Source organism: Trachinotus anak, unplaced genomic scaffold (assembly GCF_046630095.1).
Source record: "Trachinotus anak isolate AG129_WGS33_773 ecotype Australia unplaced genomic scaffold, CSIRO_AGI_Tana_v1 ptg000021l, whole genome shotgun sequence".
In the NCBI taxonomy this organism is placed as follows: domain Eukaryota; kingdom Metazoa; phylum Chordata; class Actinopteri; order Carangiformes; family Carangidae; genus Trachinotus; species Trachinotus anak.
The window spans coordinates 6,188,347-6,206,051 of record NW_027273872.1 but is presented as its reverse complement, the minus strand read 5'-3'; the positions used below and the strand labels follow the sequence as shown (position 1 = coordinate 6,206,051).

The 17,705-nt window shown below is 37.3% G+C and overlaps 1 protein-coding gene across 5 annotated transcripts in view; it reads left to right on the top strand.

Annotated features, from left to right (window-relative positions):
• fam13b (family with sequence similarity 13 member B) overlaps positions 1-17,705 on the top strand; it is a 73,981-nt gene that overhangs the window by 1,297 nt on the left and 54,979 nt on the right. The window lies entirely within an intron of this gene.

Genomic DNA, 17,705 nt, shown 5'->3' with positions numbered 1-17,705 from the left:
TTCATACACAAGCACTGAGTTTGTATGAGATAACAAGAAATCACTGTTCAAATTTCTGTTAAGTTGTGTGCAAAGTTACTGTTTCAGCATTGTAGCGCTAACGATTAATTGATTAGTCGAATGACAGAGCATTAATAAGCAACTATTTGTACAATGATTAATCATGAATGTCTTTTTTCAGTTATAATACCAAACAGGTGTTATTGGCATGGCTGCAAGTAATCGTTTGTATTGTCTGACCAACAGCCCAAAGCTATTCAATTATCAATATCATTAATATTAATTAAAGTACCATTTAAAATAAAATGTATATTATGCAAATGTGATGAATAATCATGACAAACATATGCTGCAGAAAATCCCGAAAGTTTCTGCAGTGATTAATTGATTGTCAAAGTAGTTGCAGAATATTTTTCTGTCAATCAGTTAATCATCTCAATGTTTCAGCTCTAAATTTTGTTAATTATACAAAACAAGCTGTAAATAGGCTATAAATAGGAAATCAAAACCAGTATTATGTATCAAAGCTTATGTCAGTGCAACCCTGAGATGCGTTTAAGACTCACATAGAGGAAGTTATTTGTTTAATGTGTCAAAGTGGAACTGTCCCCCAAGTTAGTTGGTGCTACAGAAGGCTCTGCTTCTGTACTACATGCTGACTTGAGGAAGTATGTGTGGCTTTGAACTTGTGAAATACAACAATGTACTTATGCACTGTATATATAGGTGGAAATGACCCCAGACTCTAGATATGTAATGTGAAAAAGTAATACTGCTACATATAATACATATACTTAAGATTCAAAGGTAAACCACTCATTGTGAAGAATAGTCTCTTTTGCTTTGTATTCATGTTTTGTTTTGTTTTTCTAGGTTACTGACTTCACTATCACAACAACAATAATGACTCAAACAAGTTTGAATAAATCTGCAGCCAGAAAACACATGATGTATGATCTTATCTAAGGGGCTTGTGCAAAATCTTTCCTATAGCTCAGTAAAGTTTAACCTATTAGCAAAACATCTGGGGTATTGTGTAAGAGACAGCAGATATGTCTAAAGACAGACCGGCTTAAAGGTCAACTTTGCAGTGGTGCTGATGTTGGAAAAATGTTAGTAAAATGGTTGCTGAGTCAGCTGCTGTAATAGACTTTGATTGATACTGTCAACTTTACACTCAGTTGCTAGTATTGGTGCACTTTGCAAAATGAATTTGGTCTAATACAACAGCCCTGTGATAAATTGTACCTTCATGAAGGTTATAAGGTTACATTTTTGATGAAACAGTTTTAGAAAGGTGTTGATTGAATGTCACCGGTATTCTTGAGGCTGCAGTTTGTGATGCTGTTGAACTCTGTGACATACTACTGAGAGTTATTTTTTATTATTTTGACCCAAGCTCATTGATATAAAAGAGGCGGACAGTGCCACCACAAACTGCAGCTTCCACCTTTCTAAAACAATTTCAACAAAAACAGAACATGCTGGTAGGATTTATTGGAGGGCTTTTATATTAGATGTCAATGATTTTAGCTACTTGAATAATCAGTCATTTTAATCATTAAATGGAAGAAAATAGTGATAAATAACCATTACAATAAAATTTTCCAGAGAACATAGTGATCTTGCATGTTCACTCTGACCATCAACCCAGACACTAAAGATGGTCAGTTTACTGACAAAATAAGACAAAAATCCTCATGTGAGGATGGGGAACAGGTGACTTGGCAGTTTTGCTTAAAATATTACCAAAACTATTAATTTCACCTAAAGTTAGGTGTACCGAATAAATGGGGCAAATAAGTGTTCTTTTTCTTTGCTAGCTTGACCACTAGAGGTTCACTGCATTGTTCGGTCCCCAAGCAGGTTTAAAGCTTAAGCTTACAAAGCTAAAATATTGTGTTAATGTCACTCATCTAAAATGTATAGGTATAGATAACGACAAGTTCTTTCTCATTAAGTGGACCTAAGTTGAACCTGTAGCCCTTTATGTGAAGGACCTCACGTATGCACATACCTACAGTGTCAAATCTCCAGCCTCCTGCAGTGCGAGATAAGACTGTGTACATAAGACGACCCATAGTTTTTATATGGAAGGAAAATACGCATGCACACAGCGGTCACAGCAGTGTCATAACCACACAGCTGCCTGCAGTGTGGGATTGTTGTTGCCATATCAGTGAGTGGTTGTTTTAGACTCTGTGGACTTGGGCCAAGCTAAACCAAATGTGGTCCGAATCTCTGTAAAGCTGGACCCACATTGCCAGAAATTTACCAGATTTAATGTGACTAATCCCAGTCTGTTTATTTTCACACCTGTAGGATAAATATGTTCCATAGATTCCTCTTTTTTTAGTCATTTAACAATTGTGTCTTTCCTGAATAAGATTTCAAGGCGTAATAAGAAACTCTTGAAACCCTGAGCATTGTCTCCTGGTGTACATTAAGCCAAAAAGGCTGAAGGCAGTTTCGCACGGTGTGGCACTGACCAGGCTGAAAAATTGTGTAAATAGAGATAGTCTGTTAGGAGGTTGAAATAACAAAGGCTTCTGCAGAAAAAAAAATCAGCTTGTATTCATGTGTTTTAATGTTTTTTCCAAGAATATCAGAGAAAGATCATACAAGGGTACAATGTGATGTACAATGTGACAATGTGCTGCATACAAGCAGCACTTTCTCGCAATTGAGAAGGTGCAACAAAGGATTATTTGGAATTTTTTGCTTAAAAGTGACTTAAACCATTAACCAGTTGTCAAAGTGCAGTTGCTGATAATTTTTCTGTTAACTGATTAATCAACCAGTTGTTTCAGCTCTGTAAAAGAGAACATCATAAAAGGTGGCCCTAGCTCAAGAGCGTTTATGTGAAAGCAAAACTAATTTCAGTTTTACAACTGAAAGTATTGTGCTTATCAAAAAACTTGCTCACTAAGCACAAGAAATGTATATCCATATTTCTGTCTATTCAGCATTTTGTTGTAAGGAGAGCCCTGCGTTTTGCCTACATTTTGCTTAGTTGACCTATATTTTTGTGGTTAACCCAGATCAGGGTAAGGCAAAATGATGATATACCCTGTGGGATTTTTAGAGGTTTGTCAGCTATTAAAAACATTACTATCCCATTTCTGCCAAGAAAGCTATCTTTATAGCTCTATTTTTTTATCTCTAATTTTATTAGTATATTATTTGCAATACTGCAAATCAGTTAGCATAAGTGCGTTATGGCAATATTGGATTTACAGAGTTTGGTATCAATTTAAATAAATTCCTTGATTTTTCAGGTATTTAATCCATTTACCAAGAAATAGACTTGGTGGCTTTTTTAATCTAATAACAGTTTATCTATTCAATTTTTACTATGTCATATTATATACATACATATACACATACATACATTACTTGTTTGAATGAATTATTTCCATTCCTCATCTGTTGTGTGTATTAATTGATAAACAAGATTCTGGGCACAGGGGTTGATGTCATGCCCCATGTCACTAGTTACTGGCCAAGTATTTGGTGAGACATGCTCTTAATTTTATTGTAGATACCAAATAGAATTGCGTAGGTTTTATTATGCCTATATGTTACTGTATAATTTTACATTTTTAGTACTATACCGCACCAGACAAAGACTGAAGAAGAAGAAGACCACAGCTTGAGTACACAAAAAGGCAGATGGAGAAATCCTGTGCTGAGCAGCTGGTTGGGATGAAGTAATCTGGGGGGGGGTGACAACATGTTCTCAGCAGGTCTAAACCCAGAGCTCTAACTGTACAGCATCTGCTCCAAGTGTCAAGTCACTAGAGTGATTACACAGAGATGAAAGTTGCATGACTGTAAATACAGGATGACATAGTCTGTATCTGTAACGTCTGGCACCATTTTTACACTAGTCAGAGGACCTTTGCACTACATGAAGTCTTTGATTTTCTGTTTGAAGATGTATTGAAACCTAGGTGTGATTAGACAGCCCCAGGAACAAGGGTTTGTTTACATTGATACATGGAAGACAAAAAGAACAAGTAGGACAGGTAGATATCACTGTCTCAGAACCCACTGGTGCCTCCTTACCTGATGTTAGGTAGACTTATGTTTTGCTGGTACATCGGCTAATAAATTAATTCGACCTTGACCTCTGTGCTTAGCTTTCCTGTCTTGAGCTTGGCTGTAGTATGGCTTGGATTGGAAAGTAAAGTAATAAAGTCTGTTTTCTGGCAGCGTACCCAGTGATCAAAACCAGCCAACACTACTCTGGGGCCTTTTAGGTCACGTTAGACAGTGAGTCATTGCTTACCTAGATGAATTAAAATAAAGCAGTGCCTTTCTGGAGCTATGCTCAATAGTCATGTCTGGCTTTTGTGTAGAACCAAATTTTAATAGGATACTAGGACATTTTAATTTCTCTTCATATTGACTCATTTGGGACAAATGGTCTTGGGTACATGTTACAGCTCAGATAGGTATAATTAAATCACAGTTGTATCTGCGGCAAGCTTTACATCCTCTGTCTCAAAATTATTGTAGTTTTTTAATTGGGAAATTAGGAACCCACATAATGAGCTTTGTGGCAAGTGCTTAGTACAATTGTGTTCTTAGTGGATTGGTTGACATGGTCGAAGGATATTTTTCTGATATGGATATATTATCATATTATCACAATATGATAACTTTCAAAGTTAAAACATGATAATATCAGATTAATCCCCAATCCTAGTGTTAAGTCATTGTTACACTTAAGTTCAGTTATATTTAAAAGTATTGAATTTCAGTGTCGTCACATAGGTTTCTCAGTTAAATAGAAAACATAAAAAAAAAATAAAAGTATGCATATTGTTTTCTCTCAAATGGCGGCGCTTTGATGAAATAATGGCAAATTGTAAATTTTCTTTGAGATATTCTGGTCTTTACCCCCTGTAATTTTCACTGGCACAAATGGACAACTTTGTGTCAGTTAAAACACTAGAAATGGGTTCAGTTTGGTGACTGCCGTGAACATGGACTTTACTGCCATATTTAGCTGCTCTTGTCCCCATTTGAGGCATGGTTAAAGAGAGAAGGAACAGGGGCATCATAAACAGAAAACCTACTCTGCTGCGTGTTCCTCACATGATGCTGACTCTGATATTTTCTTGAACTTTTACAGTTTAAGTTGCATGTGGAAAAGAGGCATTTGACTCTTGGTCACAGACCAGTTGAACAGCAAATCCTTAGTGATCTCAGCTCATTTGTCTGCCTCTGTTTTGATTGAATGCTTTAGTGCCTAGATCCACAGGCCTGAAACACATTCCAGGCCTATCGGTTTACCATTAATAATAATAATCATATACATTTTTACATTTGAAAATACTTAACAAAATATTAAAAGGAGCAAATTTGAATAAAGGAATGCAACATAAAGCTTTAATAGCCTCACTTCCTGTATGCTCAGTGAGACAGTCCTTTGAACTGCACTGTCAGTTAGCTTGGTCACTGTTTGCATGCTCTACTTTCTGCTCATTTGTCAGCATACTCTCACAGCTGGTGTTTTGATGTATTGTTTACACACAGGCACACACACACACAGATGGAAATGACAAGACTTCCACAATCCTGTGTAAGCTATTTGTCCTGTGTTAATTAAGTCTAATTCAGGTCTTGTATAATAGAGCAAAGACTGTTTATTCAGTGGTCTGTAACAACAGGCTTGAGAGTTCCTCATTGATTCACTGAAGTCTCACTTCCTTATTACACCGCCATTGCATTCATAGAGCTGTCAGGCATGTGCTGTACAGAATATGAAGACACCAGATCTTTTTTTAATGCAGCAAAGGCAGAAGCATTCTGGGTGGTATGGAAACGTGCAGTGGTCTGGAAATTTCCATCAGTGGGAGACACAGCGAGAGGGAGAGGTGATACAGATCAATACTAAATCAATAAAGCTCATTGTCGTCGTCTCAGATGAGGCTCTGCTGAGGTTGGGATCACAGTTATTCAATGATGCACTGATGCTGCTGCGAAATTTAGTTCTGTGTGTTGTGAATCACCATAAGGCAGTGAAAACCATTTTTGTGCATTTTAGGCTTAAAGAGGAATAAAGAGAGATTTACTGTCACAGTGGGAAGTGAGAACTGCTTCAAGTTGTGAAGTGGTTCCAAATTATCCAAACCATTGGAACCCTGTGTGTCCAAGCATATCAATTGACTTTTATTGATGCCAGCATGTTATTTTGACAGGTGCATGTTGCAAAACAGTGACGTCACACACACAACACACCATTTTCCAGAAAACAGATTTCAGTACTGTGATAATAAATAATTTATGACCAAGAGGATTTAAATGATACTAAGGATTGTATTAATGTCTTCCACCACTAATGTATGCACAGGTAAAATCCATTCAACACATTCAATGTCATCTCAGTCTGAGGCTTAAAAGTGACAGAGTTCCATTGATTCATACTTACTGAAGTCAGTAAGCATAAGTCATTGTAAGTGACACAAATTTGTAGCTGAGCATAAAAATGATTATACAGAGAGAATTACAGTGTAACTCCTGTAAACAAAAATCATTTTAATGTCTAAAATATTATAGAGGCACCCTCATGATAACAGATCGTATTATAATGGGTGCTTAAAAACCTCCTTTATCTTAGTTTGAGGTTTTACTGTGTTGAACACCAACATTGCTAATGAAATGGCATTTACAATAGGATGCGGGTTTGATTAGTTAAAGGTCAAATGCTATGAAAACTAGGGCTGTTTGGCAAATTGTGAAGCCCACATGCAAAGAAAGTGTACAGCCAGAATTTCCAGAAAGGATTTTATGTGAGGAGTTGTTGTGATCAAAAGCTTTTATTTAGTATTCAGAAAAATGTTGCTGAGAGTCAACAGGCAGATAAAGAACTTCACAGAAAGAAGAACATATATGACTTCTCACCCAGATGGCCACCAAGCAAACTTTATGCAAATGTCCCAAACAAAATGCCGCTTTGCCTCCACTCCCACAGTTGCAAACACAGAGCTGCACTTGTGTTTCCACTGTAGGCGTTTAAGCTTTTTGCAGTGTCACAGCCCCTCAGGCTGGCAAAGAATGGATCTTATTGTACTGTTTCCCTTAACAGCACTTGCAAGTTATGTCAGCCCTTGTATTAAATGTAGTGGAGAGTGACGTGAAACATTGGAGCAGGCTATGATAACCTGGAGTATAGTGAAGCAGGCTTAAGACTGGAAGATCACCAGTTCGGGGAAACTCCCTCCTCCTTCAGCAGATGCTGTTAAGGTGGGCACTTAACCTTGGCAGTGGAAGTGTGTAGTTACAGTTAACCGTTAGCTGCAGGAGGCTTTGGTTGTACTGGGGTGTAACTGTACAGTGTGCATATGAAGTGTGATGTTGCTGGATAAAGTGTAGGTAGCCTGAAAATGTTCTTTTTAGCTGAATATGCAGTAGGTTAATAAAAAAGAGAGACCACAACAAGGTTCAGTAATCAGGTTTGTTTATTTGTTAGTAGGATTATGCAAAAAGTACTGAGCTGATTTGCATGAAACCAGGCCAGGAAAGAACCCATTACATTTTAGGGCAGATCTAGATCATTTCCTATGAATTTGAATTTTTTTTTCTCTTTAGTCTGGTGGATGTTGTTTAACATTGGCCTTGGTGGAGGTCTGTGCTCTACTGAGTGCATTTTCTAGTCATATTGCTTTTTGGTCCACTGAGAAGCCAAATAGATAATGTTAAACACTTTTCATGGAAACAATGAATTAATTAATAAAATGATTGCCAGTTAATTTTCTGCAGATAAACCAATTGTTTTTCAGCTCTACAACAAATGTGGTAGTCTGGACTGAACTGAACTGAGTAAAGTAAATCCTGTTGAAAGGATGACTTAATAGTTTGGCAAGCTTTTTTTTTTTGCTTTTCAACTTAGATCTTGTAATGTGAAGTCAAATCTTTAAAAATAACCATTATTTTTGTTGCATGCGTCGTACACCTTCTATACAAATAAAAGGTAGATTCTGCTGGTTTGGTCAGCGTAAGAGATAACAAGGCCTGAAAAAGCCCACGTCCCCTGAAGACATGTGCTTATTAATTTATCTCCGACAGGGCTAAGCTGGAAGCAGCAGCTAAACTAGGCTAGGACCGTGAACTGCTGCTGCTGATTCAAGGGCGAAGGCTGGCTTCACTGCCTCATCTTTTTCTCTCCTGCTCTGACTCTCTTTACCTGACTTACTCTTTCTTTGCTGTTACTTCCTTTCTCCCTGCTGCTTTTTCTTTAATCTTCCTCTGCCATTCTCATTCTGAGGCTCTTTTATTCTCCATAAAGCTGACTGTCCTCCTTTGTTCCTCCATCCATCTGTATCCCTGCTTCCCAGCCTGACCTGCCTGCGTGAAACAGAGCCATTATTTCAAAACAAATGCTCACCCACAAAGCCAGGCCGGTTTTATCAAATGATCATTTGCGCTCAAATTAGTACTTTGTAACCTTAAATGAATAGATTATTGAGCACTAAGTCATAGTTTGATTCACCATATTAACTCTTGACCTGAAATTATCCCTTTTTCTATTACTAAATGACAGAATTGATACTAATTGTGCAGAAGTGTTACAGAATAATTTCCTGGAAATCATTGGTGTGAAGATGGAAGTAGCTGTAAACGAGTGTTCTGTAAGGATAGCAACTGTATTTCACAATATTACTATCAAATTCATGTATTTATTCCCTCATTAAGTTATGCCTACAGTCTCCTTCTCATGCAATTGTGATGCTGCGTTGGATACTATGTGCACATATTTCAAGTTCAGGCTTTAAGCCATATTGTGTTACCTTTGGCAATGACTTGCTCTGATCATTTTCCCTTGAATTACGTATTTTCAGGTAAAATGATAAATACATTTATAGATTGAATTATTAATTCATGATGACAAATTATAAATTTATGAATGAAATATGAATTTTTCAACCCAGATTTCTGTCCAGCTCACTAATATCGCTTTTTATCTGCTTACCCCACATCATATGTGAGTTTGATAGCTAGTAAAGACAACCTACTTCAAGCAAATGAGACAGCACTGATGAGATTACATGTGTCTGAGTTCATTTTGGAAATGGTACAGATAGACAAGCAAATGGACAGATTACATGGAAAGGAGATTGTTGTGCTAAGTAAACATAAAAGCGGATAATGCGTGCATCCAACCCAGTCATGTAGAAGTGCAGGACAACAAACAGAAAAAAGAGCATCTGCATTTTCAAATATGTCCTTCATGTGCTACTGTCTTTTCTTCAGGACATGTTGTGTTTTCTCTGTATATAGCCAATTGATAAGGGTGCTGTTTTGTATCATAGGATCTCTTGTTTGTTGGGGAGCTATAACTTTTTATCGTTTGTTTGTATTTTTTGTTCACATGAATTTTTGCATGAATAAGACCTTATAGGTCAAACTGTTGCATCAGTTGAAGAATTTGGGTCCTCGGCACTCCTTTCTCTAAGCAAACTAACAGATAGGCAAGGATTGACAGACAGACAGACAGACAGACAGATAGACAGGCTCCAATTTAGAGTTGGCACCTGTTAAGTTATGTGTCTACATGCTTCAAAATTACTGAATTCTGACTCATGTCATGCAGTTGGTTTGGGTTAGAGTTCAAAATATTCCAATTACCTTTGTTTTGCATCTGCCTTCACTGACTGAATAGAGCTGCTTTGATTAGTTGAACTAATTATTAATTAACTGATCAATCAGTCAGCAGAAATTGAATCAGCAACTGCCTTGTTAATCAATTAATTGTTTCATTCACTTTTCATACAAAAAGCCAAAAATTCTTGTTTTCATCTTCGTTAAAGTCAGAATTTCCTGCTTTTCTTTGTCTTTTATGTTAGTGATACAAATGTATCTGGGTTTTTGACATTTTTTCTGATAAAATAAGAAATGAGCCTATGTCGCTTGGACTCTGGAACATTATAAAGGGGATTTTTTTTAAAAATATTTTCATTCATTTTAGAGACAAAATAATTAATTGATTAATAGAGGAGGTTATTGGCACATTAATCAATAATTAAAATCATCATTAGTTGTGGCTCTAATTAAAAAATAAAAACATAGCCTGATCAGAAACAGTCACTCGTGGCTTTACTTGTTCTGTTTTCTTTACAGCAGTAGCAGAAAAGAACATGATTTGCAAGTTAGAATCCCAAAAATGTTGGGGCTGCATGGGAAGCATGGGCTTCAGTTGACATCTGAATGCTGACCTGTACGTTTTAGAGTTGTAGAAATAGGTTAATTTAAAGCTAAGACATCAAGATAAAGATTCATATTAGCTGCTGACAGAAGTGTTTTTTGCCCTCTTTAACTTATTCTCCTATTGGTATGGCTATTGGCTACACATTGTTTATTTACTGTTGACCTTAGTATCAGGGTGGTCATCAGTCCTCATCTCTGTCTTACTGCCAGAGGTGAGGACTGTCTGACAGCAGGGCTCATCGCGAATGGCAGACAGCTTAAAATGTGCACAAGCAGGTTTTAGGTCAGCTTTTACAACACCTTATCTTAGGGTTTGTTGGGTGTGTATATCTGCGTCTGTGTTTGTGGGTTTTAACAGGATGTACAGAAAGGAGCACTGTAGACTGCAGGCTTTAATTTGCTAACCTTTTTTTCTTTCAATCCCCATCCCCCATCTATCAATGTTGTGTATACAGAAGACTGATACAACTGTGTTTAGCGTAGGTTTGCAGCAACGAACACTCAAGCCACTCAGATCAACATAAAACACTAGCTCATTCATAGACTTCCTGTTATACAGGTTCTTGCAAAATAGTTAAACATGGATGGCTAACAGGTCTAATGTTGGTAGAAAATTAACAATCCATGAGGTGACACATTTTGAATAGAATGTATGAGTGAATGAACAGATTTCAAGTTAAAAGCCCCAATTTTGCCCCTCCTTTCCAACAGAAAATCCTTTTTGAAGATACAGCACACTGTCACACTTGTCCTGTTGGGAAAGTTTCCCTGAGATAGTATTAATTCAAGGATTTTTTTTAAATAAATGTGAAACATTAAATATTTCCACAAAAGCAGATATAAATCCCACATTTGTGTAACCTATGTCATATAGTCACTCTCTCTTGTCAGACGACTGGAAGCAGTTGATATTATTGTCTCCAGTATGTAGCATTTTTAAGTCTGTATTTTTGTCATTTAAGCTCTTCGTCCTCTGTGACAGTTGTAGTTCTTGCCCAGTAAAGATGTCAGGAGAGACTTTGAACTCATTTTCACTCGTAATGAATAGATTCCCTCCATGGCAGCAGAAGACATTATGTGAGCTTTTGGAATTCCTGCAGGTTAAACTGGGCCAACAAAACATTTTTTGGGATGATTAACTAAAAGACACAGTATAATGGTTTCAAAGACAATCACTAGCCTAGCAACAATACCCTTGATGCAACACTCGCTGTCGGAGCTGGTGTTACACCATGCTGACTCCATTCAATACCATTATCTGATGTCATGAGTGTGTAATTGTTTAGTCCTCAAATATAATGTGACCATCATTTTTCAAATGTAATTTCCTGCAACTCTTTTGATAATTGATTAATCATTGCAGTTAAATGCTCTGATTCTTAAATTTGATGATTTGCTGTTTTTCTTTGTCATATATGACATAAAAATAGGTTTTGGACTGTTGTTCTGCAAAACAAGTGAAATGAATTTATTTGTTAGTTGGCTGTTTAAGCAGGAGAGCCATGAAATGTATTTTTCTGACTGATATCTCTAGAACGGGTGACATCATGTGATTTTCAGTCCATCTATGACACACAGCAGATGAGGGTTTAAGTCACATGTTCGGAGATTGATGGAAGAGATTTGTATCAGTCTGTCTCTGTGCTCATTCAGATACAATCCACACTCACCATGTCTTCATGCTTTTTTTGTCCTTATGTGAGTGTTTTTTTTTTTTTGGGAGGGCATATGAATATTTGAATGTGACAGGTCATGCTCATACTGCAGAGTACAAGGAAGTTGTGCATTGTGTCAGGAACATGGGATGTGAGTTACTCAATGTGTGAGTAATGGACCTGATAACTTATAACCTGATAACACGGTATATAGATGCTGAAGTTGCAGGCATTCATTCTCTTCCTGATGGTTTTATGGAGATTTAGGACAGAGAACAGGGTTCATCGGGTTCCTCTACTGCTCTGAGGTATTTTTCTGCTTGTTTTACCTTTTGAGATTTTAAGTAAACAGTCTCACTAGCCCAGGGATCAGGGTTCTTTTGTCACCAAAGAATATTTTCTCTTTTCCGTTTAGGTTTTAACTTGTGCAACTAATATAATCAAACTGGATTTATTCTGTTTAGCTCTTTTTTTCCTCCCTGGGTTTTATAGGTTTAGACGCAGGAATCTGATCAATTTTATCTTCTGAAGAGGCTCCCTGTTGTCTGACCTTTCTGTCTCACTTTCTACTTCACGGATTTCTGGCTGACCGTGACACTGTGACCGGTGATGACAGACTGTGCAGAGTTTAACTACTTTGATCTCTTTTATTTTTGGCATATCACAACATGATGCAAGTTGGAGGAAATTTACTGATTTATTTAGAACCTCTTGTGAATATTTTATCTCCTTTTTGGTCATGCACTTTGTTTTGATGGAAGTGGGGCTTTTGGCAGATCACAGATTAATCATAACAGGGGTTTTGTTCTCATACGTGTTGCATATAAAGTTGTCTTCATGAAATATGAATATGCTCTTCCATTTGTTGATGCTGGGTTTTTGCTTACATTGGCACTGGGCATTTCAATGATGAATATTTGATATATAAAGAAAGAGATCTTTGAGTTCAACTTTTATTATTCAGGACATCAGGGTTTGTTTTTGTTGATATTCTTGTACCCATTTTCAGTGGAGAGTTAATCATCTTGTCTTTCCTAAATACTTCCTGCTTGGTATCTTCTGTTTATTCTGCTGTTTAGAATATGGCTGTATGTTTAGCATTCAGTTATTTATACTCACCTAAAAAATGACTGAACCAGTATTTGGGTTAAAGGTCTCCCTAAAGCACACTTCATAAAGTCAGAGAGTATTGTGGCCTTTCTGTTAAAGACTGTTTCCATTAACCGCTGCCACCCTGCAGACAGCTGTGCAGGCTTCATGTCTGGATGTGTGCAGGTGCTGCTTTTAGAAACAAACTGAAATCTGATACAGTTGGCTCATTTAAATTTACTGCTGCTACCTGTGCGGTAGAGCCATTATTTAAAATGTCCTTAAAGCTTTGTCTCGGTTTACCTGATGGCCAGCGTGGCTATGGGTGTCGTACACTGGTAGTCAGAGTGAATCCATAGGTAGTACAAATCTATCTAATGTAATGTTAGCTAGCTAAATATATCTTTCACTCTCTTCTGTCTTTTTCTCTTCTTTCTCTTTCTTCTCACCTCGACTGGGAGTGGTCACATGTCTCCATTTCCCGTATTCATGGTTTCAAATTAAAAGTTCTCCCCAGAGTCGTGTAAGTGTGACTTTATGACATTGCAGTGGCGGTAATAATAATCCACCACTGCAAAATGTATTTAGCGGAAACACTGATCAAACAATGCCAGATTGCATACTAGATCCATGAATGCTTGCCAGACACCAGGGCTTCAAGTCACAGATTAATCTACCAAAAGCATGCACTTGAATGTGCTTTATTGACAAAGTGCCTTCTCATTGAAATTTGTCTTAACATGGCTTAATGCTGTCTTGTTCTTTAACTATGTTTGTACTCTGTGTTGTTCTCATATTCTCTGCTGTCCCCTTTCCCTTCAGGTCCTCGTTCTCTTTCACTTTCTTTCTCTCTTTTAACAGCACTGTCTTAACTTTCTCTCTTTCTCTCCTAACAATGTCCCTCATTGTTGAGCAGGAGGTTGTCAGGCATGATATCTGGGATTAAGACACACAGACACAGCTATTCTAGACTGTTCCATTACTGACCAAATCCTCGCTACAGATGCCTTTTAGGGTCAGTTTTCATGGCAGACGAGGCCCTGGTTTGGGAACATTGAGTTCACTAACCTGCGGGTGTCATTGTACTCGTCTGTCTGATAAAGCTCAGATGTGTTGAGCCTGGCAGTAACTGGCCCACCCATGCTTTAATGGTGTATGCATTATGGCACTGTGCTACTTAGGAACTCCAGTTGTTGAGAATAATAATCATTAGACAATATTCAACAAAATGCTGTAGTTTTCTTATGGACTCAGTCAGCTGAGAAAAAAGGATCTGGTTTGTTGTACATTTTTGGTTTCAGTAGTAAAGGCCCTTGCCCAATACAAGAATTTCAGCTCCAATAACAGGATTTTCTCTAGCTTTTAAAGAGGCTTACACCCCAGCAGCACCAGTTCAGTTGGTTTTGGAAAGAACAGAGGCTGAAGAATGCCTTTTAGAGAACTCGGCAATCTTTGTGAGCAAACACAATTCTCCTGAATCCCAGATTTACCAATGTTAAGTCAAGGAAAAACCTGAAAATAATGTTTGATTCTTTAGTCAGCAACAAATACAAATCCTGGAATTAAATATTTTCTCTTTAATTTTGCATCAAGAGCGAAAACATAATAAAAATGAATGAGACCTGCAGATAGCAAATAAGGTTTCATTATCTACAGCAAGTAAAACTTCTTTCAGCAAATGACCTAATACTATTCCAAAAAGGCTTTACTTAAGGAGTTACTGTATCTTTCCTTAGAGGAGCAGTATGGCATATGAAAAAAATAATTTGATGGCGGAGAAGGTAAAAGAAAATTACCTGTATTAGTGCAAGATGCAGTTTAAAATTCCTCTCAGGTTCCTGTAACTTCATATGTGCTTTTAAATCCCCACAAAGACACAGTTGAAAATCAAGGACCTTAACAACCAGGTCAAGCAATGCACACTCAGGTGGTGCTAGGGACCTGAGTGTGCATTGCTTGACCTGGTTGTTAAGGTCTGACTAGCGGAGGTAGCTGTGAGTTTGATTCATTATTCATCATTTTCTACCCCTGTTGAATGTGAATCATCTCCAGAAGAATCTTACTCTGACTGTTACTTGTGATTTGACTAAAAAATGATGAGATGAGTGGACCAGGGCAGTTCAGCAGTTAGTTCCCCACTGCTGGGGTGTTAGTCCTCTTTGAAAGTATCCGTTATAAAGATGTGTGAATTTTTTAGCAACCTTGTATATATCTGTCTGAACAGAACTACATGTAACATATTACATAACCATTATAGCAATGTAGTGTAATATAAAAAACAGTGGCTGTAAATGTTTGTAGGCTTGGTTTTGTAGGCTGTAAATGACGGCCTCTTTATGATCTTCCCGATTACAATAACAATTTTTAACCAGCATTAGGCACAGAATCACATCTGCCACTGAGCTAGATACAAAACTGGTACTAACATTTAGTGTACTTAAAAGGTCACAACAAGGATTTAGCTGTCATATTAACAAAAGAGTTAAAAGCTAAAGTTAATTTCAGTGTAAGGGTAAAAGTCCATCTGTCATGAGTTTTATTTTTGTTCATTTTCATTCTAAAAACAAAAATGGTTAAAGATTTGCCTTCCCTTTGTACCTAAAATAGTTAGAATATTTTTTTCCTTGTATTTGAAATGTTCAAAGCATTGTATAGACTCCAGTTCTTGGGTTTTACAGTTTTCATACCATGGCAAAAGGTTTTATTTCCAATTAGTAGTTGCCAAAACTCTAAAAAAACAAAGTATTGGCTAGAAGTATTTTGGCCCTGTTACATGGCCATATTAGCTGATTGAACATAGTTTAAGGAGCCTTGGATAGTGTTGTGATTTGGTGATGGAACTCTTTCTGTATAGATAAATGCTTTTAACAGGTCAGAGCAAAGCCTTTGTCTTTTGAAAGGACATCACAGGGAAAGTTAAAGAACAAATAGTGTCTGTGCTCAGAATGTTTCTCAAATCTGCTCATCTCCAGTCCTCTGGTCCTCTTGACATGGAGCTGATGCAGACCACCTAAGTAGGTCGGACGGCTTGTGTAAGACCCTGCATTAGGATGAATGAAAGAAGGAAAGGACACAAGAGGGTAAAAGAAAAAAGAGGGAGTAACAGGACAGAGTGTATAGCAGGAAATCAAGAATGAGAGAGTTGTTCTGGGAATTCAAGACTTGTCCAGAGCAAACCAGGTGCATGTGTGCATATTAAAGACCATGGTTCCTTTCCAACTCAGTGCTGCATAATGTGTTTGGCAGAAATGGGAAAACAAAGCTTTAAAAAATCTGGAAGAAATGGACAAATTAAAACAGTAATTTAGACCAATCAGTCTTAAATAAATGTGCTCAGATTTTGATAGACCTGTAAATAATAAAAACTGACCTGTCAGTAAGTGGGGTTGATCTTAGGTAGCATTTCTGAGAATCCCCCTATCAAAACTAAATCCCTTATCAAACTTCATTTTTAGATAAAAAAAAAAACAAAAAAAAAACCAAATGAACAAATAAAGGCAATGTTTCATCAAGTTACAACATTCAGACCGTGTGTGTGATTCTTTGACTATTCATTTGTTGAATTTATTGATTCATTCATTCTCACAGAGACTTTACTTCTTCTACATTTTTAAAGAACACAAGGACTTAAACTAAACAGATTTTATATCTCTAGCAAATTTATTTTTCCATCTTCCTCTGTCCCCCTCAGTTTCTGTTGTGTTGTCCATCTCTTGTATTTTTCAGTGCCTTTCTTGCTCCAATACACTCTCAAAAGCAGAGCTGCGTTGTTAATATTTTACTACATTCCCATATAGACCAGCTAAGTTGACAGGGACAGCCTCAAAGGACAGTTTCTCTCTTCACACACACTTGGACACACCAACACAAATTCACCCTTTTCATCTCACATACACTCTTAACACACACACACACACACACACACACACACACACACACACACACACACACGATAGCTAAGCCATTTTTGTCTCAGATGGCTGGTCTGCCTTTAGCAAGAGCCGTGTATTCACTCTCGACAGCCTCATCACATTCACATGTGTGGCAACCTTAAGACAAATATGCAGATACATTTTAGTGGCAGCCATTAACAGGCACTCACACCCAACACACTCAGATTGAAAGTGACAGTTTACATCACAAGGACATGCACAGACACGTAGGACACACAGACACACTCACACACTGGCACAGCTTTCTAGCCTGTGTCAGTTTAATTATTGTCTTCATTCCTCCAGCTGACTCCTGGACAACCTGACATCTCAAGCCTCTGAGTTAGACGATAGATTTGGAGAGAAAGTGAGGAAAGAAGTAAAAGGGGAGACAAGAAGAGATACCAAAGAGAAAAGAGAAAAAAAGACAGAAGGGGAGTGCAGAAAACTAAAAAAAAAACAGCAGAAATTTACACCAAATCTTAAGCACCAAAAAGGAGAAGAAAAGAGAAACCCCGGTTTGTGAATTGGTTTTAGCATCTCTCAGAATCAAACCAGTTAAAATTTCCTAATAACAAATTTTAGTATGAAGGCTGGTAACTGTTGGGCCAAACACATGTTTCACGGTGAAATCTTTCTTACCATGTCTACATGATTTCAGAATAAAAAAGGTTGAAAATAGTCATCTCTTGACTTGATGAGTCCATGTATTTATTTAAAAGGCATTTTGGATTTGGTTTAGTTTGCTTGATTCATTGTATTAATTCCTTGTGTTGCAGTTGCTTATAATTAAACTAAATGTTGTCCTTGTGCA